Source organism: Phyllopteryx taeniolatus, chromosome 2, assembly GCF_024500385.1.
Source record: "Phyllopteryx taeniolatus isolate TA_2022b chromosome 2, UOR_Ptae_1.2, whole genome shotgun sequence".
NCBI lineage: Eukaryota > Metazoa > Chordata > Actinopteri > Syngnathiformes > Syngnathidae > Phyllopteryx > Phyllopteryx taeniolatus.
Genome location: NC_084503.1, coordinates 18,958,850 through 18,981,741, shown reverse-complemented (window position 1 = coordinate 18,981,741; position 22,892 = coordinate 18,958,850). Strand labels below are relative to the sequence as shown.

General features: G+C 41.5%; 1 protein-coding gene across 3 annotated transcripts in view; it reads right to left on the bottom strand.

Annotated features, from left to right (window-relative positions):
- ankrd11 (ankyrin repeat domain 11) overlaps positions 1-22,892 on the bottom strand; it is a 184,268-nt gene that overhangs the window by 106,337 nt on the left and 55,039 nt on the right. For 2 of the 3 annotated variants that reach the window (XM_061764094.1, XM_061764113.1), the window contains exon 2: positions 17,238-17,320. The exons of the other annotated variant lie outside the window; for it this stretch is intronic. The gene's annotated coding sequence lies outside the window, so the exon portion shown is untranslated. The remainder of the gene's footprint in view (positions 1-17,237; positions 17,321-22,892) is intronic. 3 annotated transcript variants of the gene reach the window in all.

Below are 22,892 nucleotides of genomic sequence, written 5' to 3'. Positions count from 1 at the left end.
ACACACAATTTTCAGATGATCATACGAGACTTCACTCGGGGAAACATTTGGTTTTAGTCCCTTGACAAATGTAGCAGCACTGATCGTGATAATGTGTGCAAAAAGAAAAGCTGTATGTGACTTGCGGCGGGAGGAGTTTACTGGCTTACCAGACTTTACAAGGTAGGTGCGGGCAAGCTAGCTTGCTCACCAGTAGTCCAGATATGGTCGCAGTCTCGAGCCCTGGTTTTGGCCGATACCATTATCAGTCCGATCCGATATCAGCAATAATCATACATACATTGCTTATTTTGTAGTACAGAATGTTAGAAAAGGCTTGTTCAATTGATATTACTCAAACAGAGAACAATAATCAGCAAGAATAGGTATGAGAAAAAATTGACCCATGTATTATTAACCACGAGTAATATAAATTAACATTGAAAATAATGTTCTACAACCCCAATTCCAATGAAGTTCGGACGTTGTGTTAAACATAAATAAAAACAGAATACAATGATTTGCAAATCATGTTCAACCTATATTTAATTGAATACACTACATAGACAAGATATTTAATGTTCAAACTGATAAACTTTATTGTTTTTAGCAAAAATCATTAACTTAGAATTTTATGACTGCAACACGTTCCGAAAAAGCTGGGACAGGTGGCAAAAAAGTGAGAAAGTTGAGGAATGCTAATCAAACACCTGTTTGGAACATCCCACAGGTGAACAGGCTAATTGGGAACAGGTGGGTGCCATGATTGGGTATAAAAGGAGCTTCCCTGAATTGCTCATTCATTCACAAGCAAAGATGGGGCAAGGTTCACCTCTTTGTGAACAACTGCGTGAGAAAATAGTCGAACAGTTTAACAATTTAAGGACAATGTTCCTCAACGTACAATTGCAAGGAATTTAGGGATTTCATCATCTACGGTCCTAATATCATCAAAAGGTTCAGAGAATCTGGAGAAATCACTGCATGTCAACATTGAATGCCCGTGACCTTCGATCCCTCAGGCGGCACTGCATCAAAAACAGACATCAATGTGTAAAGGATATCACCACATGGGCTCAGGAACACTTCAGAAAACCAATGTCAGTAAATACAGTTTGCCGCTACATCTGTAAGTGCAACTTGAAACTACAATGCAAAGCAAAAGCCATTTATCAACAACACCCAGAAACGCCGGCGGCTTCTCTGTGCCCGAGCTCATCCAAGATGGACTGATGTGGAAAAGTGTTCTGTGGTCCGACAAGTCCACATTTCAAATTGTTTTAGGAAATTGTGGACGTCGTGTCCTCCGGGCCAAAGAGGAAAAGAACCATCCGGACTGTTATGGACGCAAAGTTCAAAAGCCAGCGTCTGTGATGGTATGGGGCTGTGTTAGTGCCAATGGCATGGGTAACTTACACGTCTGTGAAGGCACCATTAATGCTGAAAGGTACATTCAGGTTTTGGAGAAACATATGCTGCCATCCAAGAAACGTCTTTTTCATGGACGCCCCTGCTTATTTCAGCAAGACAATGCCAAACCACATTCTGCATGTGTTACGACAGCATGGCTTCGTAGTAAAAGAGTGCGGGTACTAGACTGACCTGGCTGCAGTCCAGACCTGTCTCCCATTGAAAATGTGTGACGCATTATGAAGCGTAAAATTCAACAACGGAGACCCCGGACTGTTGAACAGTTGTAGCTGTACATCAAGCAAGAATGGGAAAGAATTCCACCTACAAAGCTTCAACAATTAGTGTCCTCAGTTGCCAAACGTTTATTGAATGTTAAAAGAAAAGGTGATGTAACGTGTTGTTAAACATGACCCTCAATTCAATTAAATATAGGTTGAACATGATTTGCAAATCATTGTATTCGGTTTTTATTTATGTTTAACACAAAGTCCCAACTTCATTGGAATTGGGGTTGTGATTGAATAAAATAAAAAGAAAACCTTGAAAAATACCTCCACATAAAATAAAATATAACAAAAATTGTTACATAACTACTGCTTAACTTAAGCATTTTTTACAATTGATTAGATTAAAAAAATAAATCAGAAAAACATGAAAAACAACCTCAATAAATAAATACAAATTGTACTTTTAAAGTGCTAAATAACAATTCAAGTTTAATTCAGTTATTTTTTTTCCTGTCAGTATTTGATGGGAAGAGCATTTGGTTTCTCCACGTGCTGCAATGCATCTGGGGTATAGTTTTATTGAAAAAGTCGTGGTGGATAATAATAATAATGGAGTAAGGCTTTAGGTGCTTGAACTGTCCCTGTTTGTGTGTGCCATTTTGGGATGGCTGTTCCTGCTGTGGACGTCTTGACCTCTGAGGGGCAGTGTGGTGCACGCAATGAGATACACACTTGCAGTCACAAAGAAAGTAGAAGTCACGATCGAAATTTTGTCAATAAAACAAAATTTTCACAGTTTTAAGAATATATGCCAGAGTATTGTTATATTGTCTGTGTATGTTTATGCAGCATTTCTGTACCAATATTCAATAGTTTGAGAGATAAGTGCCGCATGTTTGATGCAAATTTTTGTTATCTTGTCAATTGCATTTTTCATTCATTCTTACCTTTGAAGTAGCGATTTTTGTTAACAAAAACAAAGAAACAAAGTCAGTGATGTATTTGAACATTCAATAGGTGTTATTATTTTGTTTGTTAGTTTTACAGTGAATTCAACTGGAGTGTCAATAGACGACTAAGCAAGCAACATTCACTCTTACTTCTTGGTACTATGGTAGCACCTTAGTAACCCCTTGTGTTCTGCATGCTGTCCGGGCAAACATTGAAAAGTTACAAGTACCCTTTAGTAGTGCGTGAGAATGGGCCACGGAATAGACAACATAGATATTGGGAGGTAGACCTCTTGGTTCTGTAAACCATGTCCGTTTCCCCCACTTCGCTCTCTTTTCACATGGTAAAAGAAAAAATAATAATTCAAGTGAGCCAAAATGCGTTTAAAACAACATGCGATTTCTCTCGTCTTGGTGGTCAACTACAGGCAAAAAAGAAACAAAATACTGCATCAAAGTTGACCCCAGAACGTCTCCACAATCTCACTTGCATTATTTTGCACTCTTTGAAAAAATGAACACAGCATCATTCAATGCAAACAAAAGAAATTACAGATGTTGGTTCAGCATTTTATGCTGATCGTCTGATCGGCTTTCATGTCATAATTCGCCGATCCGATCAATGACGTCATCGATCGGCTCTGCAAAAGACATTTAACTCCGCGTCTTCGTCGCGTATGAATCCAAAAGCCAGTTAATTTTTAGCCTTGTCACGTGTCCTGTGGCGCAGTACCATCACTATCTGACAGCCAAACATTTTTTTTTCAATCTTGTCGGTGAAAAAAACACGTCGTCGGTGTGGGACTATTTTGCGGTTAACGTTAAGTTATTTGCAGTCTGTGCACAACTGAAACAGGTCGTGGGGAACGTCATCTAAAGGCTTCAACACAACTAATTTTATTACAGTAAGTTAGCACCCATTATTTCTGTCATGTTGTAATGTTGATTTGACCTAAACTTATGTCAGTGGCCAAACCTTGAATGCCCCCTAGATGGTCATTGATGTTTTAATTTTTGTCTAAAAGGCTAGAGAATAATTTTGAAGGTAAAGTACACAAGTATGTACAGTAAATGAACAAGCCATGTAAATAGACATTGCTCCATCTTGTGATCGGATCGGTGATCGCTTATCGTTTTTTTAAACTTGCTGATTGGTGATCGGCCCCAAAATCCTGATCGTGTCAAGCCTATTTATATTGGACACTTATAGTGTTGACGACAGGGAATGTCTGGAATGTAAATGTCTCCAATAGATCTTTACACATAAAGCCCCCTTATGACGAATACAAAAAAATGGACTCAGGTTTCCCTTGCCCGGACGCGGGTCATGGGGTTCCCCGCCTGGAGCAATGCCTGGAAGTGGGGCTCGAAGGAGAGCGCCTGGTGGCCGGGCCTGTAACATGGGTCCCCCTTCCCATGGGCTCAACACCTGTGGGAGGGGCCATAGGGGTCGGGTGCAGTGCGAGCTGGGCGGTGGCCGAAGGCGGGGACCTTGGCGATCCGATCCCCGGCTACAGAAGCTGGCTCTCGGGACATGGAATGTCACCTCTCTGGCAAGGAAGGAGCCCGGGCTGGTGTGTGAGGTCGAGAAGTTCCGACGAGATATAGTCATACTCGCCTCCACGCACAGCTTGGGCTCTGGTACCAGTCCTCTTGAGAGGGGTTGGGACTCTCTTCCACTCTGGAGTTGCCCACGGTGAGAGGCGCCGAGCAGGTGTGGGTATACTTATTGCTCCCCAGCTCGGCACCTGTACGTTGGGGTTCACCCTGGTGGACGAGAGGGTAGCCTCCCTCCGCCTTCGGGTGGGGGGACGGGTCCTGACTGTTGTTTGTGCCTATGCACCAAACGGCAGTTCAGAGTACCCACCCTTTTTGGAGTCTTTGGAGGGGGTGCTGGAGAGCGCTCCCGCTGCGGACTCCATCGTTCTGCTGGGGGACTTCAATGCTCACGTGGGCAATGACAGTGAGACCTGGAAGGGCATGTTTGGGAGGAACGGCCCCCCCGATCAGAACCCGCGCGGTGTTCTGTTATTGGACTTCTGTGCTCATCACGGCTTGTCCATAACGAACACCATGTTCAAGCATAAGGGTGTCCACACGTGCACTTGGCACCAGGACACCCTAGGTCACAGTTCGATGATTGACTTTGTGGTCGTGTCATCGGACTTGCGGCCGCATGTCTTGGACACTCAGGTGAAGAGAGGGGCGGAGCTGTCAACTGATCACCACCTGGTGATGAGTTGGCTCCGAAGGTGGGGGAAGATGCCGGTCTGACGTGGCAGGCCCACACGTATTGTGAGGGTCTGCTGGGAACGTCTGGCGGAATCCCCTGTCAGAAGGAGTTTCAACTCCCACCTCCGACAGAACTTTGCTCATGTTCCGGGGGAGGCGGGGGACATAGAGTGCTGAGGCGGCCGACCGGAGCTGTGGCCGTAAGGTGGTTGGTCCCTGTCGTGGCGGCAATCACCGAACCCGTTGGTGGACACCAACAGTGAGGGATGCCGTCAAGCTGAAGAAGGAGTCCTATCGGGCCTTTTTGGCATGTGGTACTCCTGAGGCAGCTGATGGGTACCGTACCGGCTGGCCAAGCGGAATGCAGCTTTGGTGGTCGCTGAAGCAAAAACCCGGGCATGGGAGGACTTCGGTGAGGCCATGGAGAAAGACTTCCGGACCACTTCGAGGAAATTCTGGTCCACCAGCCGGCATCTCGGGAGGGGGAAGCAGTGCACCATCAACACTGTGTATAGTGGGGATGGGGCGCTGCTAACCTCAACGTTGTGAGCCGGTGGGGAGAATACTTCGAAGACCTCCTCAATTCCACCGACACGCCTTCCCATGAGGGAGCAGAGTCTGGGTTCTCTGAGGCGGGCTCTCCTATCTCTGGGGTTGAGGTCACCGAGGTTGTAAAAAGCTTCTCGGTGGCAGGGCCCCAAGGGTGGATGAGATTCGCCCGGAGTTCCTCAAGGCTCTGGATGTTTTAGGGCTGTCCTGGTTAACACACCTCTGCAACATCGCGTGGACATCGGGGACAGTGCCTCTGGATTGGCAGACTGAGGTGGTGGTCCCCCTTTTTAAGAAGGAGGTTCCAACTACAGGGGGATCACACTCCTCAGCCTCCCTGGTAAGGTCTATTCAGGGGTGCTGGAGAGGAGGGTCCGTCGAGAAGTTGAATCTCAGATTCAGGAGGAGCAGTGTGGTTTTCGTCCTGGCCGTGGAACAGTGGACCAGCTCTACACTCTTGGCAGGGTCCATGGGAGTTCGCTCAACCAGTCTACATGTGTTTTGTGGACTTGGAGAAGGCGTTCGACCGTGTCCCCCGGGGTGTCCTGTGCGGGTTGCTTCGGGAGTATGGGGTACCGAACCCCCTGATACGGGCTGTTCGGTCCCTGTACGTTTGGTCCGCATATCCGGCAGTAAGTCGGACTCGTTTCCGGTGAGGGTTGGACTCCGCCAAGGCTGCCCTTTGTCACCGATTCTGTTCATAACTTTTATGGACAGAATTTCTCGGCGCAGGCGAGGCATAGAGGGGGTCCAGTTTGGTGGCCTCAGTATTGCATCTCTGCTTTTTGCAGATGATGTGGTTCTGTTGACTTCATCAAGCCGTGACCTCCAACTCTCACTGGAGCAGTTCGCAGCTGAGTGTGAAGCGGCTGGGATGAGAATCAGCACCTCCAAATCTGAGACCATGGTCCTCAGTTGGAAAAGGGTAGCGTGCCCTCTGCAGGTCGGGGATGAGATCCTGCCCCAAGTGGAGGAGTTCAAGTATCTTGGGGTCTTTTTCACGAGTGAGGGAAGAATGGAATCGACAGGTGGATCGGTGCAGCGTCTGCAGCAATGTGGACTTTGTATCGATCCGTTGTGGTAAAGAAGGAGCTAAGCCGGAAGGCGAAGCTCTCGATTTACCGGTCGATCTACGTTCCTACCCTCACCTATGGTCACGAGCTGTGGGTCGTGACCGAAAGAACAAGATCCCGGATATAAGCGGCCAAAATGAGTTTCCTCCACAGGGTGTCCGGGCTCTCCCTTAGAGATAGGGTGAAAAGCTCGGTCATCCGGGAGGATCTCAGAGTAGAGCCGCTGCTCCTCCACATCGAGAGGAGCCAGATGAGGTGGATGGGGCATCTGATTCGGATGCCTCCCGGACGCCTCCCTGGTGAGGTGTTCCAGGCACGTCCCACTGGGAGGAGACCCCGGGGACGACCCAGGACACGGTGGAAAGACTACCTCCTTCGGCTGGCCTGGGAACGCCTCGGGATCCCCCCCGGAAGAGCTGGATGAAGTGGCTGGGGAGAGGGAAGTCTGGGCGTCCTTGCTAAAGCTACTGCCCCCGCGACCCGACCTCGGAGAAGCGGTAGAAAATGGATGGATGGATGGATGGATGGACATAAAGCCCTCTTGTATGTTTTAAGCCCAGGTGTATGCCCAAGTGTGACATGATTATTAAGGATTTTTTAGTGTCTTTATCATATAACCACTGGTTACCTTTAGTTTTTAATACACACTTTTACTACACACTGTGTGTTGGTTTCTCCGACAACACTTCTAAATATAACCCTCCACAACTGGAGCAAATGTTGAATAATGAAGCTCACAGGGTTCTATAACTTGTCGACAAATGTAGCCGGTAAGATTCAGGGATGCAAGGCTTGTACAAACGTGAAATGATGTTGATGAAATAAAGCTAGAATGTTAGGTATATATTTCCATTAGGTCCACAGATGAACATGTCAATAACAGGTCACTAGGGCAAATTATTACTCAGTTTACATCCTCTGTTAACTGACTTGCATTTAAAACAAATTTATTGAAAGCACACACACTTTTAAAATTTTTTGATTAGAGAATAAATTGCATTAAAACTATACCCAACATTATGCTACCGTAATTTCTCGTGTATAATGCGCATTCCCCCCCCAAAAATGTAGCAAGTCAATGATGTGCATTATACATAGGTATAGGGGGAAATGAATTTTTTTTCCCCCCATTTTATAAATGTATGCCGACATCTAGTGGTAATGAAAAAGTTGGACACTTTTATTTCAATAAACCTAGAGGTTATGAGAAAAGTGTAGCCAATACTTTCATTCCAATATGACAGCGGTACGTATGACTGTCTAATATGTACAGTTGTGCTCATAAGTTTAACATACCCTGGCAGAATTTGTGAATGATTTATTTATTTATTTATTTTCAAATATGACTGATGACTGAACAACACCCATCATTAATTTATTTATGGTCATGTTTTGTTTGATGATAATGCTTTTTTGAAATGCTTGACAGTTGAATTTGAATCCCATTAAAATAAAATGAAATGTGTTTCGCCTGGCCCTTCATGTTTTCTTTGAAGAATATGTACCCATCTTACAAAACACACAGTTGTGATCAAACATATGATCACAACTGTGTGTTTTGTTATTTACTAAATAAAAGTAGGGCTGTGAATTTCAAAATAAATGCAAGTAAATAAAAAAATTATTACGTGTTCGAATAAAGTGCTTAATTTCAGAATAATGCTTTGAAAAAAAACTAACAAAATACAGATAATACTTCATGTTTTGATCATATGGGTAGAAGCAAAATCATGCATTGTAAAAATGCATTATACAAACGTATAAGGGTTTCCCAGAATTTTTAAGTCAACTTTGGGGGTGAATATTATACATGGGTGCGCATTATACAGGAGAAATTACAGTACTTGTCTTGCTTACACACAATAATGCTTGTGAAATGCCACCCCCAAATGTAATTTTAGGTAGCATTTCAGCGTTCCATAACAGGATGTTTTGAATGAACTTGTCCCACCACACAGTCACATTATTATCCCCACTGCCAGCTTATTGCGGTAATATTCTGTTCCACCTACTGTATATCATTGGTCACCGGTTTACTGTTATTTAGGTATGATAAAGTATGGATAACACCCTATCGTATCTCTGTTTCATTAAAAATTAAGATGGTTTGTAATAAATGAATGTGTGTGCCAGCTGTGTCTAAAGGATTCCCTTCTTCACGTAGATACATTGCATTGGGAGATGTATTCACAGTGCTACACTGTTTTATCCATGCACCCATGGCCTCTTCTCAATATTTTATTTCCGTACCTTTGGCAGCAGTTCCAGCCTCACTCATACCTTTTTGAATATGATGCTACAAGTTAGGCACACCTATCACAGTTTATCCAATTTCTGTTTGCGGCACTTCTCAAGCTCAATCAAGTTGGTTGGGGAGTGACCCATATGATGTACTGTATCATAGCTATTTGGTTTCAAGATGTATTGAATAATACTTCAGTGACTGACATATTGTATCTCACCATGATTGATGAATGAGCGTCTGAGACAAACTTTATTTCTTCGTATGTGATTCTTTGGACATTCAACTGCAATAACAATAATTTTGAATGAACATAAACACGGCAAGCGACAATAGTCAAAAACTGTTTCCTACTTCTGGTTGGAACACCACGGATGCAAAGGAAGCTTCCTACTTAAATAGAACTGATCGCTAATCTACCAATGACACTCAACACACTGTGCAACACCACAGACAGATTTTCTGCTCCTACAATATCACTGGAAATTTTTTTACTATAATCCAAGTTACGCTGCTGATTCCTAAACTGAGTATTTCTCCACTGAATTTGCATGAGGAGAAATATGTCATTGGTAAAATTCAGACATTCCACTCAGTACTCAGCTCTTGTGCACATGGTTACAAACGAGTTTTAAACAGTACTTGTGGGGTACATTTATTATTGTCAGTTTTTCTAGTGTTACAATCGCATTATATACATATACATACATACACATATATACACACATACACATATATACACACACACATATATATATGTATATATATGTGTGTGTGTGTGTGTATATATATGTGTGTGCATGTATATATATATATATATATATATACACACATATATGTATATATACATATATGTATACATATATATACAAGGTTCCTAAGCACAGTGGCCTCCATAATCCTTAAATGGAAGACTGACCAAAACCCTTCCTCGAGCTGGCCGTCCGGCCAAACGGAGCAATCGGGAGAGAAGAGCCTTGGTCAGAGAGGTAAGGGAGAACCCAAAGATCACTGTGGACACCAGAATGGACTGAAAGGGAGGAGACAGTAGTCAATAAGTATGTTGACATTTGGAGTAAAGATGGGCTCTTAAAGAAACACCTGCTTGGGGATAGCCCCAAACCTGTGGAACCAAGGCTTTGTTCTTAAACGACAATTTTTAACGAAGCGTATCCAAGTCAAAACAACATTGGCAGATTCAGTCAGATACGCAATTTCACTCAACATTATCCACAACCTTTCTGCTCGTGAAGTCATTCCAGCAAAGTGTACATTCACCACAAAACGAATGTGTCCAAAACAGTTGCATTACTTCACCATGTCAAAATTTTTAATCCATTTATAAGATGAAAAAAGGTATTCAAGCATAGTTTGCTCACAGAACTGGGCTTGGCATGCAGATCAGTGTTATCAGTTGTTTTTGCAAACCTCAGTGAACATGGACCTCGTTTTTACTTAACAGTTCTCATTAAAACTTAAAGCTCCCACTCAACAAAGTACTTTTGCAAACTTGAAAACACAGGTTCAGCAAAGTGAACACAAGACTTATTGATTCCGCGTTCATGACAAAGGTGATTCTTCTTCTTCTTCTTAAGGTGTGAGAGAGGTGTGCAGATTTACAGTCTGACAGACAACAAGGTCAGTTTCTCCCGGGAGAGGTGTTGGATTGCTAACAGAGTACAGCCACTTGAAACCAAGGTCAAAACTTGGTGGCTCTCTAAAGGCAGCATGAGAAAGGCCAGACAAGGAAAAAGTATGACATATGGATGCCTACAATAATCATATACACACTTGGACAAGATTGTTGGTAACTGTCTGTTCATGAAAGAAAAACCCAGTGACAAATAACTTGAATCTGACATTAGTAATAATACACAAAAATATGTATAATGAAAATTAGACATTGCTTTTGAATTGTGGTTCAACAGAATTATTATTTATAAAAAAAAAAATAATAATAAAAAAATAAAAAGCATGAAACATGCCTGGTCAAAAATGATTGTACCCCAAGAAAAGATTGAAAATAATTTGTCCATAGGGACACAGGTGTGTCCTCTAATTCAGTGGTCCTCGACCACCAGATTAAAAAGAGAAAATAAATTACAACTAGCTTCATGATGAGTGTAAATGTAGCCATTTGTATTTCTTATGAAACAAGTGCTATGATTTTGAAATTGTTTACATCGGAGGTTTGCCTGCTACTGCATCTCTGTAAGCTTGATGCCGTGTCGTCGTTTCACTTGTGCGAATGTACATTAATTATAAAAGACCTTTGTTGACCATCATGTATTGAGTGTGAAGATTACTTCTGGGAGCGGACTACTATTAATAGAGAAGCAGGCTAAAGTGGTCAGTATTACTCTGTATTGTCTATCGCAATTAGCTTCAGTGCTATCTGTAAGAAAACTAGCGAGATCGATTAGCTTCTGGATTGACAAAAGCTGCGAGCAATCGTCACCAAAATTTATATGGCATCTCTACCTATGCCCAATTCAACCTCTGAAAATATCAGAACAATCATCCCAATATTTTGGATTTTATGGACGTTAAAGTGTTTTCCTCAGAAAACTGCACTGGTGTCCATGCTCTGACATCTTAGGGCAGAGGATGCACAGCATGCACACACAAACACATATCCATCCATCTTCCGTTCCGCATATCCTAACCAGGGTCGCGGACTGCTGGAGCCTATCCCAGCTAATTTCGGGCGACAGGCGGGGTACACCCTGAACCGGTCGCCAGCCAATCACAGGGCATATATAAACAAAAAATCATTCACACTCACATTTACACCTACGGGCAATTTAGTGTCTTCAATTAAACTACCCTTTTTTGTTTTTGGGGATGTGGGAGGAAACCGGAGTACCCGGAGAAACCCACGCAGGCACGGGGAGAACATGCAAACTCCACACAGGCGAGAATTTGAACCTCAGTCCTCAGAACTATGAGGCAGATGTGCTAACCAGTCGACCACAGTGCCGCCGAACACACACATAATATACATTATAGATTTATTTAAAGAATATAAACTTGAAACTTAGTAAGTGGTAGGCTTTACACGATCAGGATTTTTGGGGCCGATCACCGATCAGAGTTAAAAAAAAACGATAACCGATAACCGATCCGATCACAAGATGGAGCAATATGTCTATTTCAATGACTTGTTCATTTACTGGCTATACTTGTGTATTGTATACTGCGTATCTTCAAAAATATCATGTCAGGTCATGTATTCTAATCAGTCAGGTCAAACTACCATTACATGACAGAAATAATGGGTGCTAACTTACTGTAATTAAATTACTTTATTGTAATTAAATTACTTCACACACACAGAAACCTTAGAGTAGTGATCCTCAACCAGTTTGCCGTGGCACATTAGTGTGCCATCAGTGATCTTCAGGTGTGCCATAGGAAATTATCAAATTTTACTTAACTGGTCAAAAAAATATTAATTTACATGAAATAATCTATCTTTGTTCTTCTATTTATGCCAGTGAGGCATAGTGTCAGACAGAACAAATAAATGCTCTTCTATTACATGGCAGGAAGTACACACCGTATTTTCGGGACCATAAGGCGCACCGTATTATTGGGCGCAGGCATGGTAAAACATACGCTAGCCTAAAACATACGGTAGCATGCATGCACGCTAAAACATACACTAGCATGCATGAGTTTGGTTGTACTTTATTGAAGTATTTAACAATGTAAACAGTGAGTTCGGTTGTACTCTATTGAAGTATTTAACAATGTACTCACATTATTTTTCTTAATCAATCCTCATCCACAAATCCATCAAAGTCATCATCTTCTGTATCCGAAATATTTCAAACAATAAAGTGAGTACATTGTTAAATACGAGTCACTGATGGTGTAGTGGTACACTCGCCTGACTTTGGTGCAGGCAGCGTGGGTTCAGTTCCCACTCAGTGACGGTGTGAATGTGAGTGCGAATGGTTGTCCGTGTCTATATGTGCCCTGCGACTGACTGGCGACCAGTTCAGGGTGTAGTCCGCCTTTCGCCCGAAGTCAGCTGGGATAGGCTCCAGCGTCCCGCGACCCTAACCAGGATAAGCGGTGTTGAAAATGGATGGATGGCATTGTTAAATACTTCAATAAAGTACAACCAAAATCAGTTTTGCTCCCGCTGCCTTTTTAAAAACATTGTTTTAGCGTGGATGCATCCTACCGTATGTTTTAAGCGAGCATATGTTTTACCATGCCTGTGCCCAATAATACGGTGTGTCTTATGTATGTGTTAAATACAGAAATAGACCCCTTAACTGAGACTGCGCCTTTTAATACGGTGCGCCTTGTGGTCGTGAAAATACAGTAATAAATTGGACTCCAACCTCACTAATGACGGCACACTGCATGTTAGGATATAAGTTAGGATATAGTGTTGCTGTTGGCAAGCCACACAAAAGTGGGACAGAAAACCCACCAAACCAAACATAGAACCATACTTTTTGCAAAAACTCAACTCTAGGGTCCATCACCCCAGGGTATGCTTATGTTGAAATAAGGGATTGGCAGAGAAACATTACCTTTCAATCTCTGAAACTGTGTGACCTCGAGTGGACCTTGAATTCCTCTGCCTCAGATGTAAGACATACGAGTGGCTATTAGGACTCTTCCACTCAGGGCCACAGTGCCTTGCCTGTTTCCTGAAAACAGACTCCTTCTATACAGTATCAATGTGCAGCCTGCCTAAAGAGGAGGAGGAGAAGCCAAAAAGGGGAGGAAGAAGGGAAGGTAGGGAAAACAAAGCCTCTATAGTCGTGTCTCCAGCCGGGCAAGGCTGAGTCGCTCTACCCAGAGCGAGTTATGTAACGTGACAAGGCTGGGCCCACTTCCGTGTTCTGAGCTGGTGCACATATTAATTCCCAACTGAGGGAAAAAACCCCGATCACGGGAAAAGGGAGATAGAAGGCAGAGCGTAAAGAGGAAAAAAGTCAAGAAGGTGTGATTACAAGAATTTCAGCCTTTCATCTGCACCAAATCAAACACAGACACCTTCCTTCGGAGCTCGGCTGCTGCAGTATTACAGAAATAATATACAGTAGTACTTGTACATGTCTGCCTTTAGAAAGGAGGGGAGGCAGTAAACTTGTACGTTACAGACGTTTTACATATATAGGCTACTCACAATTTACTCAACGATAACATGACCATGATCACTCATGTTTTCTTTAAGGAGTGGTACACACAAATTCTGCTAAAGTATGTAAAGTTATGAGCACAACTGTAACTAGTTTGCTGGGTGGTGTAAGATATGTTGTCCCATGGCATAAGAAGGCATGCTCTGTTAATGGCATACAACTGTTTACATTCGCGTAAAGAAAATCTGCAGTCCGCTTTAAAGTATGTTGAAATACTGTTACAACTAAAGACAGGCATGTGTCCCCAAAAGACCCCCCAAAAAATGAAATACAACCATTCAAACATTATGCTGAATTTAGTAGCTGTAATCAGTGGGAGCTTTGAGCACGTTTCTTGTCAACATCCATCCATTTTCTGTACCAATTATCCTCACCAGGGTCACGGGCGTGCTTGCACCTATCCCAGTTAACTCTGGGCGAGACGTGGGGTACACCCTGAACTGGTCGCCACCCAATCGCAGAGCACATATGAACAAACAACCATTTGCACTCACATTCACACTTACTGTGAACATTCTGTTTTTATTGGCAATTTCTGAATTTGAAGTTAGCTCATTCTCTGTTGTGACATAATCCCTAACATCGCTCCGTCGCTTAATACAATTAACATATACATCCGTAAACTAATTAGATAATTGTAGGCGCGTTTCCCAATTAATACAAGATGTATTAGCAGATCAGCTCGTCACGTGTTACGTGTGCTTCGCGGTTCCGCTGGGACCACAACCAGAGCCACGACCCACGACCCACGAAACCTCAACGTGAAATTACAAAACACCAGTGCAACAAATACGACACTGGTTGATCTGATGAGCAAAAATGTTGCTTAAACTTAAGAGTAGCAATAGAGGATGTCCGCTCCAGAGATGGGTAGAGAAGCCAAATATTGTACTCAAGTAAGAGTACTGTTACTTGACAATAAGGTGACTCAAGAAAACGTAAAAAGTAGTCCTCCAAAAAAATTACCTGAGTAAAAAGTACAGTGAAATAATTACTGAGTAAATAGCACAAACAATTTATAAAAAATAAATAAATAGTAACTTCTGATTTGTATTTAACCACAGAAACACAATTAAATAAAATGTGAATGTGCAAATCCTGATGTTGCTGTGTGTGTTTGTGTCCGTGCGTGCGTGTACGCGTGTGTTGTTGTGTCCGTGTGTGTGTGTCCGTGTGTGTGTGTGTGCACAGCTAAAACTACAACAAAACATCTGCAATTGACTGCACGGTGTTTTCTCAAGTTTAAAGTGGGCTGAAATATCCACGTTTGGGGAGACAGTGCCAGACATATACATGAAAGCTGTTGTTTTTGTTTGTCTAAATGTAAACAAGAGTGGCGTGCCGTTGCCTTCATAGTAACGACGACCTTCCCAACATGGTTTCCACGTATCCATGTCGATCAGTCGGGCTGGCTTATCTCGTGTTAATACCTATGCCCGGGAAGCCCAACAGAAGACGACGTGTGAGGTCATGTGACTTTCTTGTGTCATTTGATTGGTGAACTAGACTTAAACGTTACTTGCAATAAAATTGGATTGGCGCAAACAGCGCCCAATGCGAAAGTCGAAGTTGTACTCTCGCGCACGAAATAGTTGATAACTAAGCAATAATTGATAAATAAAAGCAGCGAGCGACATTGAGATAATTGTAATAGAGTGAAAGTACCGATACTTCCTAACAGCTGAAGCTGTTTTTTCTGGTCCCCGTCAACTCCTGTGACTTATCTAAAGCAGGTCCCGACCGCACAGGCGGAACCCTCAGGCCAATGCGCTTGGATATTAGTCCGCTGCAGAGTAATATTCAGAAATTACATTTGTGTGTGGATGGTGAATGTGTGGAATGGACCTAGCTGCCAGCGTTCAAGGAGTACGAAACAGCCTATGACGACAGCGACGGCGATACGATTCACATAAATGAGATTGAGTTCAAAACGTGGAATTTCACCGTAAGGCGACTGATTTGCATGTATGAAACTAAAAACCTCTGAAACTGTTCATTTATTAGCACTTTTATTGGTGAAATGGTTAGGATACCTGAATTTTATTTGAAGCACTTTGTTATTGTATTTATTTAAATTATTCGCACTTTATTGCATCCCTTGAAAACTGGTTGTGCATTTGATTTTTCTTTTTTTTCTTTTGCATACTTACTTTGGAACCTGTGGTAGAAATTATCTGGTTGGACATTTATATATTTAAAATGCCAAATTTCTACATATACATGTCCATCTATTGATCCATCACAAATATGCGAGTCTGTAAACTCTAGGTAGGGAGAAGCATAAACATTGATCGAGTAATAGCTTTATCAGGTTATTCTCAAGACAGTAAGTCAACAGACGCCTACAAACTGCGCAGCCCAGGTGGAGGATTTAAAGCAGTTAAAAATAAAAGACTGATTCTGATTTACTGAGCTGCTTGCCTGGAAACCATGTGACTGGCATCACATGAGAAGATGGAGGAGGGTGGTGCAAGGGTGTGCGTGTTTGTGCCTGCATGCCCACAGGCACAGTGTGTATTCCACTCCTAGCACCCATAATAAGCTTTGTGATCAGTTTCCTTGCTTTCCACTGACAGTAAGCAGATATAGGCAGCTCAGGGAGGTAAACAGAAGCAGTTATGGCTGATGCAATACCAGAAGCAGAGAGACAAAAAAGGCTGGTGTGAGTAGAGAATGAGAAGAGATGAAGTATGCCAAGAAGGAGCAATCACAAACTGCCGGTGTCATTCACTGTCCAGTGCCCATTTTGTTCAGCAAAACATTCTAGTATCCAAATATATTCTTGCAATCCAGAACTTAACTCCTGAAATAATGCAACCAAAATCAAAGTCAAATTATAACTGCAACCTTGAAACTTAATTTCTACAGGAAGATGACACTGGATAGGTGATTAATGTGTGAAATACTTCTGCCATTCTGATATGCATGTCTGAGTGAAACTCTTGTTAATGCATGGATATTGTTGGAACATGAGCTAGTCTGCAGTACAGAAACCATGACCTATTTTTCCCTTCGCACCAACACAACCTCTGACAATGGATTGCAAGTAACAAGTTCAGCAAGCACTAAGCCCTGCTCTTAATGCATGTATTCCAAAGGAATGCTAATGTACTTTCAGACGGCCTTCTGGTACAAGAGAGTTCTGCAAACATAATGACAGACTGACTGAGGGATGCTTGCAGTGTGTACCTACGTATGCACATTTATTTATTTATCCATCTATTTATTTATTGTGAGTCGAGGTTCCACTGTAGGACAATCTGAGATATACATTGGTGGTAGGAATGTTCGTTCAAAAATGAAATTAAATGCAATGAAATCCTTTTTGAGGGAAAGCAACAGAAAGTCTCTTCTTTCAACTTAATAATGTGTAAAACATTGGAAAATGAGGTTGGTCATCAACATACCGATTCCATGGTTGTGGAAGAAAGACAGTAAGCTAAAATCCAAAAAGAGAAGCACCAGACAATCTTCGGGTGTCCACAGATTCCTGAAACATGACAAAAATAAACCATGATTAATGAGGAAAAGGCAGACAAAGCCTTGGGCAATATGTGATCTCTCCACACTCAACAGTTGTCTTAGACAGGCAAACCCAAACACAATATTTCCAAATCCAGAATCACTACAGATTGGTTACAACCAACTTTTCATCAGGTGAAAACTATGAAACCGGACTTTTACATTTGTCTACTTCAGAAGTATTATATCTGCAACCATTTACTGTCTGAGGTGTGCAAACAATACACAGATGCCTTTCAATATTTTCAATATTCCAGCAAGTAATATTCCCATGTGAAAACATTTACTGTAAAAAGCAGAATCATGAGAAATGCCAACCCCTTCATATCGTACATCCATAATTTAAATCAGCCTTTTCCCAAACTTGTGACCATATGTCCCTCTCAAGACAGGTTTACATACAGTGGCGCCTTGAGGTATACTGTAAGTTTAACTCGTTCCGTGAGCATGCTCGTAGCTCAAAAAACTTGTATCTCAAATCATCTTTCCCTTTAAAATAAATAGAAAGCTACTAATTTGTATCAGCCTCCCCCAAAAAAATTTTGTGGTGAGGAAAAGTAGCACTCCATAATATAGTACTTTATAAAAACATGCAGTAATGACATCATGAGGATAAGCAGTTCAGAGAATGGATGGATGGATATACAGTTTTTGTCACAATGCATCAATTAAATGCTGCTCCTTCTAGTGTGCCTGCCTTGGCCACATGAGATCAGTGACAACTGATGAATATATGTTTAATTCTTATTCCATGAACGCAAGATTAGCCAGAATACAGTGTTTAGACTAAAGGAGGCACATACAACATATTCTTACATGAAGATTTGTAGCATTTCCTCCCCGTTTAAATTATTGGAGTGATCAATTTAGTTTCTGTATCTCGGAAATGTTAGGCTCTTCCACTAACAAATCACGAAAACCTCTTAAATCCTCCTCGCTGTCCCTAATGAAGTGGTCAACCCACAGCTCGCTACATCAAGTCACCACGAGAGGAAAAACAAAAGAGAATGTTGTGCTGATGTAGTTAACTTTGCTTGTGGTTGTTAGTCAAATGTCAACAATTGTGTAATCTTTTATTGTTTTGACCAAAGCATAAGCATGAATTAACATTAGACTATTGGTCCACATTGAACTCATGCATTGACGCGGATGAATTTGCCTTAACAATACTACTCACGTCATTTAGCGAAGTATTCGGTATGTTTTGAGTAATCTTTTTATTTATACATAGCTTCAAGAAGAAGTAACAGAGTAGCACCAAACTTCAGGGTCGCACACAATAGTTTTAAAAGTGTCAGCCAAATCATCCAGAATTTCCTGAGAAACAGCATTACTAGTGAAAAAACGTAATGGTGTGAATGCTGAATGACTTCTCCTTCGCCATTTTACATCCAATTCACTCCGTTCCAACTCCGACATGTTCGAAAAATTCACGCGACGCGTACTATTACTCATCTAAGCCGCAACATTTTTAGATTACCCACAATTCCACATTTTACACCCAAAGAATTCCTATTCATTCCCAATGACACTTTCAAAAAAATACTTTCACATCATTATTTTTCACTTTTAAAACATTCAGCTCATTCAGAACTTCTTCAACACACATTCCCGTATTCCCCATATTCCCCACAGTCCACATTTTACTGTTAAAACACCCACATTCTCCCCCATTCTGCCTTCTTCCCCCCTGCTTCCACACTTCTTCACCAATTCACATCATTCCACTTAGTACATGTTTTCCACATTACCCACATTCTTGTAATGAGCGTCGTCATGAGAAATAAGGTCAAAATCGATATTGGTATCTATTGATATTTGGGTTGTCCCGATCCGATCTTTAAGATCGAAAATCGATCCGGTGTCAGCAAAAAAAAAAAAAAAAAAAAAAAAAAAAGGCTCGGATCACATTGGACTGGATCTAAAATTTCTGATTCTACCAATCTTAGACAAGCTGTCCATTCCATGCACCGTTCCAGCACTTCTATCCAGCAGCGCCCGGACGGCATGCAGAGCCCACATGTAGTAGCAAGGAATAAGAGTTGAAGTCGTTTATTGACACTTCAGTGTAAGTTCACTGTAAAACTAAACTCACATAAAATATTATATTCATATATTTCACAGCCTTCGTTTTTTTCTTCATTTTTGTTCACAAAAATCCCTAGCTCAAAGCTAACACACAATTAATGTAAAACACCACTGATGGAGCTACTGAAAATTAGCATTGAACTCTTGTATCACTCAAAATGATGACTATTGGTGCACACACAATGTATAGCCACATACAAACTGGCAATATAACAACACTCTTTGGCATATATTCTTAAACCTGTGAAAAATGTGTTATAATCGCAATATTTGATCGTGACTTCTACTTTCTTTGTTACTGCAAGTGTGTCTCTCATAGCGTATATCACACTGCCCCTCAGAGGCCAAGACGTCCACAGCAGGAACAGCGATTGTCGATAAAACTAAACTCCCGTTGCATCAAGAAGTTCAAAAGTGTATAGCTGCACATGTGGGGAAAGCAAATGATGTTACCAGCATATACTGACAGTAAAAAAAAAAAAAAAATTAATTGAACTTTAATTGCCATTTTGCACTTTAAAACTATAATTTTATTATTTACTGAGATCATTTTTCATTGTTTTATAATTTTTTTTATTTAATCTATTAAAATGAAGAATATGTTTATATTTAAGTTAAGCAGTGGTTATGTTGCAACGTAAATATATATTTGTTATTGGTTTTACTGAAGTTATTTTCAGGATTTCCAGATATAATTTTTATTTATTTTATTCAATTGTAATACATTCTGGTAGCAATTCTGGTAGAAAGCCAAATGAAAACTCGAGAAATTGCCCGTAGGTGTGAATGTGAGTGTGAATGGTTGTTTGTTTATATGTGCCCCACGATTGGCTGGCGACCAGTTCAGGGTGTACCCCGCCTGTCTTCCAGAGTTAGCTGAGCTAGGCGCCAGCACACCAACGACCCTAGTGAAGATAAGCGGCATGGAAAATGGATGGATGCAATACATTCGTATTTTTAAAGTTACTTTATGTAACCCAGTGGTTAGTAATAAATTGATCAGTTTTTCTCATACCTATTGTTGCTGATTATTGTTCTCCTTTTGAGGAATCTCAATTCATCAAGCCTTTTTCCATCTATCCATCCATTTTCTGTACCGCTTATCCTCACTTGGTGTCGTGGGTGTCCTGAAGCCTATCCCAGCTATCTTCGGGCGAGAGGCGCGGTACACCTTGTACTGGTCGCCAGCCAATCACAGGGATACGTATGTATTATTATTGCTGATGTTGGATTGGACCAGCGGCACGGTGGACGACTGGTTAGAGCGTCAGCCTCACAGTTCTGAGGACCCGGGTTCAATCCCCGGCCCCGCCTGTGTGGAGTTTGCATGTTCTCCCCGTGCCTGCGTGGGTTTTCTCCGGGTACTCCGGTTTCCTCCCACATCCCAAAAAACATGCATGAATTGGAGACTCTAAATTGCCCGTAGGCATGACTGTGAGTGCGAATGGTTGCTTGTTTGTATGTGCCCTGCGATTGGCTGGCAACCAGTTCAGGGTGTACCCCGCCTCCTGCCCGATGACAGCTGGGATAGGCTCCAGCACGCCCGCGACCCTAGTGAGGAGAAGCGGCTCAGAAAATGGATGGATGGATGGATGGATTGGACCAGTATCAGCCAAAATTCATATAATAAAATTGATATCAAAATCAACATTAGTGTGTAAATTTTTGTGGAGATATGTTGAGAAACAATGACGTTATACTGTTTTACTCTAATTTGAAGGTGGTTTTTGACCAGAGTTTCTATTGGGGATATGGAAAAGCGCTGCACAACAAAAAGTATTACCACATTTAATGTAGCCAAACTGGTGGGGGCAAAGTGTCGGCGCACTCCATGTTTGTGGACGGATGACACAGTCGGACACCAAAATAACAAGGATGCCTGCACATTGTGCTGCATATGGTTGGACACACGTCGTACAATCAAAACATCAAAACAACAATCTGGCTTGCTGGCAGTAAATTATGTCAAGTTTGAGCATTAAAATATTTCCAATACATTAATTTGCCTACTGCCAAAACAAAACTGTAAGAGAAAAAAAATGTAAAAATTAAAAGAACTGTATTAACCGTAATTTGCAGATTTTTGACAATAGTTTCAGTCAATCCGCCACCCCCTTCCCGTTTTACAGTGGACAATTAAATGTTTGAAACAAATCTAGCTTTTCATTTTTAACTATTTATGTTGTTGTCTACAACTTTATTTCAATAGTACAAATAAATGCTTATCTTTTCGTGAAAGCCTACATGTTTTTATTTTTGTTTGTTATGGCCATTGTTTCCCTCAGAAAAAAACATACCAATTATCTGGAGAGAGAGAAAAATCTCACTGTCTTTTATTATTGGGTTGAAAAATGTCAATTTACATTTGACTTTTTTACTTATTATAGTCAAGCACATTAAAGGTAAAGGCAATAAAACCAGCTCCAAGGAGCTTGATGTTCCTGTGACTACAGTTACACATATCCCGAAATATTAAGATCCACCGTCCTGGACGTGGCTGCAGGAGGAAATTGATGACAAGTTGAAGAGACGGATAATATGAATGGTAACAAAAGAGCCCAGAACAACCTCCAAAGAAATTAAAGGTGAACTCCTAGGTCAAGGTACATTAGTGTCAGAACGCACCATCCGTCGTTGATTGAGCCAAAATGGACCTCAAGGAGACAACCGAGGACACCACTGTTGAAAATAAATCATAAAACAGCGAGACTGGAATTTACCAAACTGCATTTTGACTAGTCATAAAGCTTCTGGGAGAATGTCCTATGGATAGACGAGACAAAATAAACTTTTTGGCAAGGCAAATGACCAGCGCGATGTTCACAGATGTGTGTGTTGGTGGTCACCAGTGCTCAGGACAGGAGAGGACATTCGTTTAAGGCTTGCTTGAGGTATGTTCACGTACTTTTAATACGATACGGCTCGCAAGCAGGCAACAAAAGCGTTATGTAGCCTAAAAAGCTAGTGCTAGCCCTAACGGTTGTACGTAAAAATGCCACCGTTCTGTCAAATCATGCTCTAAAGTTTCAGTGTGGGTGAAATAATTTAATAATCTAATTACAGTAAGTTAGCACCCATTATTTCTGTCATGTTGTAATGTTGGTATGACCTGACTGATTAGAATACACGATCTGAGTAGAGCAGTGATTTCCAACCTTTATGGAGCCAAGGAACATCTTTTACAATTGAAAAATCTCACGGCACACCAACAAACAAAAATGTCACAAAAAGTGGATACATTAATTACTGTATGTACTTCCTGCCATCTAATAGAAGACCATTCATTTGTCTGTCACTATGCCTCACTGGCATAGATAGATGAACAAAGATACATTATTTATTGTAAATAAAATTGAGTACACAAGTATATACAGTAAATTAACTGGTAATTTAAATAGACACATTGCTCCATCTTGCGATCAGATCGGTTATCGTTTTTTTAAACTCGCTGA